Raw genomic sequence first — 11248 nt, forward strand, 5'->3', positions numbered from 1 at the left:
GATGCTAATTCAAGGGCGAAGTTGATGCTAATTCAAGGGCGGGTATGGGTGCATAGAGTGTGGTTTTCTGACATTTTGAATGTTTATAGATTTACAGTGAAAATCAGAAATCTGCATTAGGCCTGTCCGTAGTTTTTTGTTTATTTTAAATGTTCCTTTTTTGTACCTTTTCATGTTTAGCTCTATGTGTCTCTTTGAACAATTGCCTTGTACATTGTTTTGGAGAAACATCTCTCTAAAAGGACACATCTGTGTCCATTCGAGTGGTTGAGAGCACTCTATAAATAGAGCGTTGATCAATCTAGTGGTATAGAATAAAACATACACCACTTCATCTTGGAAACTGATTTGCAATCACCCGGTTGCACCATAAGTGGCACGATTCAGCCCGTTTTATACTATAATTTCTCAATGTGATGTTAACCTTCCATATTAGTTCTGCAACACTATTCACTCTAGGAAATTAGAGTGACACCAAGTTCCATTCTCCTTTCTAATTATAATTTTTACATCAATCATAAAATCACATTTATTGAACTTTATCTCTTTTACCCCTATAATAGAAAATTAGATGTTGTCAATAATTCCATATTTCTCCAAGATTGAACCATTTAATGGAATCAACTATAAGCATTAGAGACAATGCTTTCTCTTTGCCTTAGAACTAGGGGAAACCTCTGCTTTGGTTGAACTAGACCCAATAAGCATGGAGGAACCAGCCCATTCCGTCATTATAGAACACTAGTTCATGCTAATCACATCCAATCATTCATAGTTTTTATATTTTCCCTATATATATATATTTATTTATTATATTATTTATTTTTATAAAAACCATGCATACATATATGATAAAAATAGCTGAAAATAGGTTGTAGTTTTTGTTTTTCTTTATATAAACTATTATAATTTCTTTTCCTTTTAATAATTTATTAAATTTTTTAAAAGTTAAATTGGATCAGATCATATTAAGATATCTGACATCCTTAATGAATTCAGATTTAAATCAATATTTATAAGATCTGATTGAATCTAGGATTTGAATATATCCTTATTCGAGTTTGCATCCCTACGGTCCTTCACCCATATCGAGGGCTGTCAATTTTGAATGTTTCTACTTGGACACAAGAAGATAATTTGCCATTTTGTAATTAAGGCTCAATTTGGTAGGAGTACAAATACAAATATGTATTATACAAATACATACAAAATAATACAAATACAAGGTTTTACACTCTACAAATTTGTATTTGTACTCCTTCCAAACTGAACCTAAGGTTTTTCTACATAAGAAACATGTCTCTAGAGTATACTTTCAACGGCCTTGCAATTGCCCGGTCTCCTTTATCAATATATTTTTTAAACCTGAAACGTCGACGTAATCAAGAAGCAAAATCGACCTCTTTTATCTATAAAAAGAACCAACGTGGGAACTAAGGAGGATGTCAAAGCTTGGTTCGTTCTTGATCTGATAACCGAGAGAAGAGGATCTTCTTCATCAAGGTCACCTCTCTCTCTCTCTCTCTCTCACTCTTAGGTTCACTCCTAGTCTCATAACACAGAGAGGAGGATCTTCTTCCTCTTTCTCTCTCTCTCGTCAAAGGTATTCTGTATTTTTTTCCGTTTTATCTTCCTAATTACTTAATCGAAGGAAGATAAGTCCTAGCAACATCCCTGCATGGCAGGGATGCAAATTGGTCCGGTTGAGGCCAGACTGTGGGTCTGATCCTACTCTCTAGTTGAGTTTGGGTTTTTACATGTCTTTAGCTCGGAAGGTGTTCGGGCCTCAAACTAGGAGACGATGTTCAGCCATATCAAAACAATTCATTAGTGATTATCTATGTTTCTGGTTTTAGTTTTATTTAGTTCACTAGTTGAACTGAACCTATCTTAAAATATCGGATGAAAGGAAAAAGGTGTGTTTGATCAGTTTCTCATATTTTTAATTTGTTATTTTGTCAGGCAGTCCTAAGTGGATCAAAGAGACAAAGTTGGTGTTTGATAATATTGAAATGGGATCTGATATCTAAACAAACTCACGTTTTACAGGTTGGATCTTGATTATGTTAACAAATACCTCATAAAAGAAAACAGATGTCTTCGTTTTAAAGATGGTCCATACTGATTGAAATGTCTTCGTTTTTTTTTTTTTTTCTAATATTACAATTGCTCTAAATTCTAAAATGCAAAAATATGCAGATTATTTTTTTTTTGTTTTCAGATATCAAATTTGTAAAAAGAGCTTTCTGCTCTTAAGATATTAGACTTAAGTTTATCAAATAACACCTAAGGGTATATATTTTAGCATATTCATGAGTTATTTTGGTTTATTTGTGGAATTGGAATCAAAATCCCTCAGAATTGGAATCAAAATGATATATTTCTATAACTTGTTTGGTTCAAACAAGAATGGAAATCGGAATTAGAATCAGCTGAAATGAGGTTTCATTTTCCAGGAGAGAAATGGGGGAATGCCATTCCACCCAACAAGTTAAATTAAAGCGGTTGGAATCGGAACAAATGGAACTCTAACCTAGCTACTCTGTTTGCCTATTCTAGTATCCCTTTGACCCTTCATCTTCTTTCTACTATGCTGATTCAGATCGTCTCTCCCTTTCAGTCTGAACGGTTGGAAGTCTAGGTGTGGCATCTCCACTCTCAAGGGTACCACAGAACTTTGGGCAGCAGGTCTGGTAAATTGGTTCACTTAAGAATGACAGGCAGCAAATCAAAGCCTTTCCCCTTTCAACTCACTCTCCGGCGCACCGTAGGACTCCGCAAGGCATGAGGCCTAGTATCTAGTATTCCGGTATTCATCTTAATCTTTTTATCTCACAATTATTCTAACACTTTGCATTAAAATATCTTCGTTTGTGATTCGGGTTTTCCCCTTTCAATCTCACTTTTAAGTTTGTCTAAAAAGAAATAATGTAGTAATTTAACATTGAAGACTATTTATTGACAAGATGGATGCATTTTTCTTTAATTCTAGATAAATGGATTTATATAGTTCATGATCAAAGCATATGCGTTATGTCAATCATGTTATTCACATAATTTCTGTCCAAATCAGTCATATTGTTTTGGGATTATAGCAGTTAAGGGCAACTTTTGTCCCTTAATATCAATAAAAGTAATATATTTAATAAAATTTCAAAAATGGGTTAACTTTTTAAAGATAATATCAATCAAGGGTAAAAACACTATTCATATTCTTCCTTTTGCAATTCATTCACCGGCGCTGTCCGCCTTAGCCTTAGCATTCGGCAATGCCTCCGTCTATCTCCGCCACCTCCGCCTCCGTCTTCGGCAACGTTGTCGAAAGTGGACAGAAACAGAGGCGGCGGCGGTAGCGCTGGTGGTCATTCCTCTACCCTATGCCGCCACCTCCGCCCACCAACACCACCACCGCCTCTGCCTACACCCACCTCTGGTAACGTTGCCGGAGGTGGAGGCGGAGGTGGCAGAGATAGGTGGAGGCATTGCTGGAGGGGGCAGTGGGTGGCGGCGGACGGCGACGCCGGTAAATGGATTGTAAGAAGAAGAAGATGAACAATGTTTTTGCCCTTAATTGATATTATTTTTAAAAAGTTAACCCATTTTTGATTTTTTTTTTAAATATATTACTTTTATTGATATTAAGGGCCAAAAGTTGCCCTTAACTGCTATAACCCCTATTGCTTTTTGTCTTTTGTTTTTCGGTTGATAAAGTTCAAAGTAGCTATCAAAATCGCCCAAAGGTATTGCGTTTAATCAGTATCATCTGGCCCATCAACACTTTATTGCAACTTTGCAAGTGTAACAGATCCATTATAAGGAAAATAATCTTTGATACTGGAAAGACATGGTACTAAAAAAGCTTTGAACAATCAAAGCACCCTGTGAATTTTGAAGAATACCACATTATTGGTCACCCCTTTTATGATATTAGTTGATTGGAGCCTGAATCTTCTGCAAAGTAAAAATTTTATGCACATAGCATCTAGCCACATATTGGGAATATTTCCTGCACATATCTATTAAATTCATGGGGAGATGTTTCAAATATATGACTGAATTCTCATTTATTTACAGTGTGCAGAGTTTTTGCTTGCAGAGAATCCCATCGCAGTTGACTGGCTGTAAGTTTTTCTGATATCATATCTTTCCAGCATCATAGTTGAATCCATTATAAATTAGCTGTTTGATTTAATCAAGCCTTGTTAGGTCAGGCCCGATCGTCCCAATGACTAATTGGTTCGTTACTGACTCTAATTTTATAGAACCATTAGGGTCTGGTTTGATCCTAAGTCTACCTATTTTAACTATCAGTTTGCGACCTTCTACCATGTTCCAAGGCAGACCTGACCCATTCACAGCCCCCTAAGCGATGCACTAGAATATATCTCTATACTTACTGCATAGGACACCAATTAAGTTACAGGTCATTGGACTGTTTCTTCAAATGGGTAGAAAGGAGGAACCTTTAATTTGACATTTCCCTCCAAACCCCAATCTTATCTATAGTAAAAACGTCTTACAACACAACTTATAACATTCTCAACCAATCTAAAAAAATGACGTTAGAACTCAAAATGCCTGGTTAGTACTGGTGTGAAGCATTCCAATAACCATGGTACCAAATATCACCTAAGTATGTGTTTTGAGAGGACACCATTATGACATATACCTTGGAGATCAAGATTTAAGGTGCAACTAGGGTTGACCAAGTTAACATTTTACATTGCTTCAGGCTTGGGCCTTAAGTCGGGTCCATTCAAATTTTTATAAAAACCCAATCCATATTCACCCTTGGGACGGGGATGGGGTCCCCATGGGGCAAGGAGTGCTCTTCCCATCCCCGTGCTGTTCCTGCCAACAAAGATGAAAATTTCCCCGTCTTCGTCCCAGGGGAAAATCATCCCCATCTCTACCCCATCCAGGGCAGATGCCCATGGGTATTGGAGAAATGGGAAAAATTGCCATTCTTATGTTTGATAAATAACTCTATTTAAAATTAATTATTGCTATTTTTGTTTTATAAAAAAATATTAATAATAGTATATAAAATGTAAATAATTATTAATATTATATAAAACAATTGTATACTATTACATGTTTTTATTATTTATCTTTAAATTAACAAGTTCCCTGCATAGAACGTAGTTTATTTCAATTCTCAGGTCTTTCCAATGGCTTTGGGAGTAGGCATTCATCTCCTCAAATTTTTATTGTTGTTGCTACCGCTACCTAGCATGGGCCAAATTTACCGTAACATAAGCTTGGGTTCATCTCTTTATGCTGATAAGTCTTTAACATGGACCTCACCGTCTGGGGAGTTTCCCTTTGGCTTCAAGGCTATCGGTACAAGTAGAGATTTCCTACTTGCCATCTGGTTCGACAAATTACCTAATAAGACCATAGTATGGTCTGCCAATCGGAACAATCTGGTGCAGCGGGGATCAAAAGTTCAACTGACAACAGATGGGCGCCTAGTCCTCAACGACTCCCAAGGTCGAGAGGTATGGAAGGCCGAATTCATCAAGGAGGTAGCAGCAATCTACGCAGCCATGCTTGACAATGGGAACTTTGTGCTAGCAGACCAAAATTCTAGTACAATATGGGCGAGCTTTGGTTTTCCCACTGACACCATGCTTCCTACACAGACATTAGAAAAGGAGAGTCGTCTTGTTTCTGGTCGGTCAGAAACGAACTCTTCAAAAGGGAGGTTCCATCTCCATATGCAGAATGATGGTAATCTTGTGCTCACCAGAACAGTTTTCCCACTTGATGAGTCTTACAATGATTATTGGCTAAGTAACACAACAGAAACAGGTTCTCGATTGGTCTTCAATGAGACTGGCTACATTTTCATTATACAAACAAATGGAAGTGTACTACTGCTTAATCCCATATCAGCAAACACAGTTTCGACAAGAGACTTCTACCAAAGAGCCACACTTGATTTTGACGGAGTTTTCAGGTATTATGTCTACCCAAAACCCACCGCCCCAACTGACAGTCGATGGCCCAATTCCTGGACCCCTATTTGGTTTATACCCGATAATATCTGCTTACAAATTTTTGGGCCCTATGGCAGTGGCGCTTGTGGGTTTAACAGCTATTGCAGACTAGATGATTACCAGAAACCTTATTGTGAATGCCCACCTGGGTACACCTTTATAAACCCAAACAACCGGTGGGATGGATGCATACAGAAGTTTGCCTCACCATGCTTTGAAGAAGGATCTCAAGAAGCTTCGCTTTATGAATTGATACAGATGCCTAACACCGATTGGCCATTGTCCGATTTTGAGGACTTCTCACCAGTAAATGAAGACTGGTGCAGAGAAGTATGCTTGAACGATTGTTTCTGTGCTGTGCCATATTTAGAGAAGGGCATTGTTGGGAAAAGAAGCTTCCACTTGGAATGGGAAGGGTTGACCCAGTGGTTGGGGGAAAAGCTCTCATCAAAGTTCCTAAAAGTAATTCTTCCTTAATGGCTTCAGGAAAGAATGATCGTCAGTCGCCTTTGATCCTGACAGGATCATTGCTTCTGGGTGAATCTGTGTCTCTTTTACTACTACTTGCTATTTTTCTGGTTACTTGCCACTTATACCGTAGGAGGTTGCAGAAACCTCAGCCATATCATGCTATGCCAAGATTGAATCTACGAAATTTCACTTTCAAAGAGCTGCAAGAAGCTACAGAGGGTTTTAAGGATCTGATTGGTACTGGTGCTTTTGCAACAGTTTATAAAGGAGCCTTAGAAACTGGTAATTTACTGAACTTTGTTGCAGTAAGGAAGCTAGACAAATTGGTGAGGGAAAATCAGAAGGAATTTGATGCCGAAGTGAGTGCAATAGGTAGAACGAATCACAAGAATCTTGTCCAACTACGGGGATTCTGTAACGAGGGACAACATCGTCTTCTAGTATATGAGTTTATGAACAATGGCTCTTTAGCAACCTTTCTCTTTGGAAGCTCAAGGCCTAACTGGAACCAAAGACTTCGAATTGCATTCGGGATTGCAAGAGGGCTCACATACCTCCATGAAGGGTGCAAAACCCAAATTATCCATTGCGACATCAAGCCTCAAAACATCCTTCTAGACGACTCTTTTACAGCAAGAATCTCCGATTTTGGGTTAGCAAAGCTTTTGAAAGCTGATCAGACCCAAACTGATACAGGCATCAGGGGGACCAAAGGATATGTTGCACCAGAATGGTTCAAGCATACGACCATTACAACGAAGGTAGATGTTTTTAGCTATAGTGTCATGTTGCTAGAGCTTCTTTGTTGCAGGAGGAACATTGAACCAAAGCTGGAAGATGAAAACAAGGTGATACTGATAGACTGGGCTTATGATTGCTACAAGGAAGGAAGACTTGATATGTTAGTGGAGAATGATGAGGAGGCAATGGACGATATGAAGGGGCTGGAGAAGTTTGTGAGAATCGCAATATGGTGCATTCAGGAGGATCCAACACTGAGACCCACCATGAAGAAGGTAACACAGATGCTAGAAGGAGCCATTGGAGTTTCTATCCCTCCATGCCCTTCCTCAGTCACTAGTTCAATTTAATAAAACAACACTTGCATTATGCATGGATATTTATGTATTTATAGGAGGACTACTACTCATATCAATTGCACTAATTAAAAGGCCTCTCCCTCTCTCTCTCTCACTTAAAGAAATTAAGGTTCTTTTTTCTTTGATAGAAAAAGATAAGCTACACAAATCTGGGGGTAGCTCTTCCCCTTACATCCACATCACAAATAAAAAGAAAATCACTAAACCTAGAAGCACTATTACTCTCTTGGCTGTTAAGAGCTTTACGAGCTAACCAGTCTGCCACTTGATTTGCTTCCCGATACGCACACTTGAATTTGAATATTTAAGTTGAAAAAGTCAACTAGGATCCGACATTCTTTGATGACACTTTCCATTCTCCATGGAGGTGATAATCTACCATTGAGGCTGACGCAGCGTGGAAGCAATGAGAACCGGAGCTGGCTATGCAAGCACCGGGCGTCCGCTAGCACCTAGCGAAAAACACCGATTTCTCTAGGAGAGAGAAAAAGGTAGCGAAAATAGGAAGAAGAGAACTTGAAGAAATTCTGAAAATCTGAAGTATGAATTGATTAATAATTCTAGGAAATAGCAGTATTTATAATACATTGAGAAATTATAAAAGAACTAGGAAAAGAAATTAGATTTGATCTAAACATCTCAAACTTGTAGATAGGATCGAACTCTTCTTGACTGGATCTCCCCCGTCCGATCTCCCTTGATCTTATCCATGCATGAATCTTGGATTATCTAGAATTCTTGAATTCTTGATGAGTCTTGGATTCTTTGGATTCTTGATGAGTCTTGGATTCTTTGAATTCTTGAATTCTTGATGAGTCTTGAATTCTTGATGGATCTTGAACTCTTGAATTTTGATAATTCTTGAATTCTTAAATTATCTTGGACTCTTGGCCTTATCCTAGGAGCTGCCGCCCCTAGGGGTGAGATGGGCCTTGGGATGGGCCTCCATCAGAGGCAGTCGATTGCTAACTTAGACTCACCTTCGACAACGATTTTCTGATCCCTGTAGTTAATAGCCATATTAATGGCCTCCTAAGCTGCCCAAGCTTCTGCGAGGTTGATAGTCGATATTCCAATTCCAATAGCTTTAGACTCTAGTACTTTGCCTTGATGGTTCCTAGCTATACAACCAATTGCATATTTACCAAAATTCAAGCAAGAGGCAACAAAGTTAATTTTGATACTGTTGAGTTTGGGCCTGAACCACTCAACATGGGTTAACAGTTTTCTGTTGTTGTTAACCAAACAAGAGGATACCTCTTTAATCTCATTCCAGTAGGTAAAAGCTCTATTAATGATGGTCTTCACACCACTAATGCGACCATTAAAACACTTACTGTTTCTATTCTTCCAAATGAACCAAGAGACGAGCAAATTTCTCTTTAATGTAGTTGTCTTTAAAGTTATCAAAAGGTTTGCATAAAATAGCCCACCACCTGTCCATAGAGTAAGAGGAGCCCACAGGAATCGGCAACTCCCCCGAGAGGCTACTCCAGACTTGTTTAGCCACAATACAATTAATAAAAATGTGGTCGATATTTTCAACTTCCCCACAACAAACACAAGTAGGATCCAGTCCAATACCCCTAGAAATGAGGATGCTTTTATAGGAAATTTATTATTAAGTAAAAAGAATAGGAAAATTTTAATTTTTGGAGGAAGCATGAGATTCCAAAAATTTTTTTGATAGCCAAAAGCAATATCCGCACCACCATTAAAAAACACTCCTCCTCATAGGCCGATTTAACAGAGAAGTTTCCATTAGGGGTGAACTTCCAAACCCTTTTATCTCCAAGATCCTCATGGGGAATTAGTATAAGTTTTATAAGTTGCCACGCCTGGTGGTTGACAAGTGAAATAATGCTATTCTCTTTCAAAATCAATTACCTTACTAACCGTCATATCCTCATCAATAGGATCACTACTACCTCTCAATTCAATCAGTGGGTCTTCTCCAGCCCAAGAATCCATCAAAAAATTCATAGTCCTACCATTGCCAATTCTTCACATAGAACCCCTTTTAATAAGATCTCTTGAACTCATAATACCTCTCCAGGCCCAAGATCATATTTTCTTCTTATTTGCATCCCAGAAATTAATGTTCCTAAGATATTTATCATTTACCACCTTGACCTAAAGATTATCCTGACAATTTAAAAATTTCCACCCTATTTTAGTAAGAAGAGCTTTATTTAGCCATTTAAAATTCTTCACACCTAATCCACCCCACATTTTGGGAGTACAAACCCTACTCCACTGAACAAGATAAATGGGGTTTCGGCAACTCTCTTTTTCCCAAAGAAAAACCCCTCTGTCTTTTTCTAAATCAGCAACAAGACTACTTGATTCTATAAGTATCAAAGCACTGCAAACATGTCATCAATTCAAACATGATTAATTAATGCGGTCTCATTAATATTAACTATTTAGTCCAAACTCCAACTTTAATACATGATATGGGTTTCGTTATGTATAATTAATCAAATATTTCCTTAAATTCTGGACCAGAAGGCCTGAAAGTCTAAGCAAGGTATCAAAACATTATCGGGACACTTCTCCTCAAATAAAGCATATTAAGATCGTTTTCGTAGGAACTAGAGAATCATATTTTAACAGAATTTTTAATTATAGAAGGAATTAAGCCTAGTATGAATTTTATGTAAACAGGCAGTGATTATTGCTGCATGAAAATATCGCAATTAAAAACACCTATTTTAATTCTATATCTGATGTCTTGTAACAACATGCAAACTCGCCTAGATTGGCTTCAGTGAAGTAGGTTGGCCCTGGCTCAATAGGCAAATTGAGTAGACCTTTTTTTAACGATGGTAAAGGTAAAGGGATTCTGTATTTCTGTTATGATGAACATTAAGATTATTTCAGTCAAATTTCCTGCAATTAATGTCTGAGTTTTGTTAAGTAAAATTGAAGCAAAGAGGCTTATGATATTTTTAATCGGACAGAATTCATCTAAGTTGATCCAACCCAAACATTATTTTAAAGAATACATTACCTGCAAACCTGGTATTGCAGAACAGCTCAATGACCCTCCAATTCTGAAGAATCGTCGGTGTTTGGTGAAAAAGACAAAATATAACATCAAATCAGTGCCTAATTAAAACACTGGCGTGTTAAAAAATTACTGGAAGGTCGTTGAGTTATTCTATGACGCTGATACTAGATAATGTTTTCTTATGCTTGAGTAGGGATGGCAATTTCCCCCGTAAAATGGGGTTACCGCCCCACCCCGCCCTTAATAGGGTGGGTTTTTCCCACCCTAAATAATGATAGGGTGGGGATGGAGAAAATAATTTTTCCTTGAATCGGGTATGGAGTAGGGGCGGGTTTTGTATATAATTCCCTGAATCCGCCCTAAATCCAAAGGTAAATTAGTAAAATATATCTAGGTTTAATATTGATATTTAAAATATCTCTAAGTTTTCCTTAAATTTTTAAAATCCTAGGATCCCATAATTTTATTTTTGAATTATCCCTAAATTATTATAATTCAAATTCTAAAATACCCCCAAATTCCTATATCTATGTATAAATTGTCCATAAAATAGATATTTTTTAAATAATTGCCTTGGAGCAAGGAAAATTTGGGGATTCCCCATCACTGATAAGGAATGGATGCCCCACCTCGAACTTGCCCTACCACCAGGGCGGGTGTGA

General features: G+C 37.6%; 1 pseudogene across 1 annotated transcript; it reads left to right on the plus strand.

Moving 5' to 3' along the window:
* The first annotated feature begins 1960 nt into the window (after nucleotides 1–1960).
* Nucleotides 1961–7638, plus strand: LOC148872689 (G-type lectin S-receptor-like serine/threonine-protein kinase LECRK3; annotated as a pseudogene). Its single transcript, XR_016107995.1, has 4 exons — nucleotides 1961–2049; nucleotides 2621–2809; nucleotides 4075–4121; nucleotides 5146–7638. The product of XR_016107995.1 is annotated as a G-type lectin S-receptor-like serine/threonine-protein kinase LECRK3 (transcript).
* The last annotated feature ends 3610 nt before the right edge of the window (nucleotides 7639–11248 follow it).

The sequence above is a fragment of the Nelumbo lutea genome, chromosome 2 (assembly GCF_056320005.1).
Source record: "Nelumbo lutea isolate HS-2025 chromosome 2, American lotus-T2T, whole genome shotgun sequence".
In the NCBI taxonomy this organism is placed as follows: Eukaryota; Viridiplantae; Streptophyta; class Magnoliopsida; order Proteales; family Nelumbonaceae; genus Nelumbo; species Nelumbo lutea.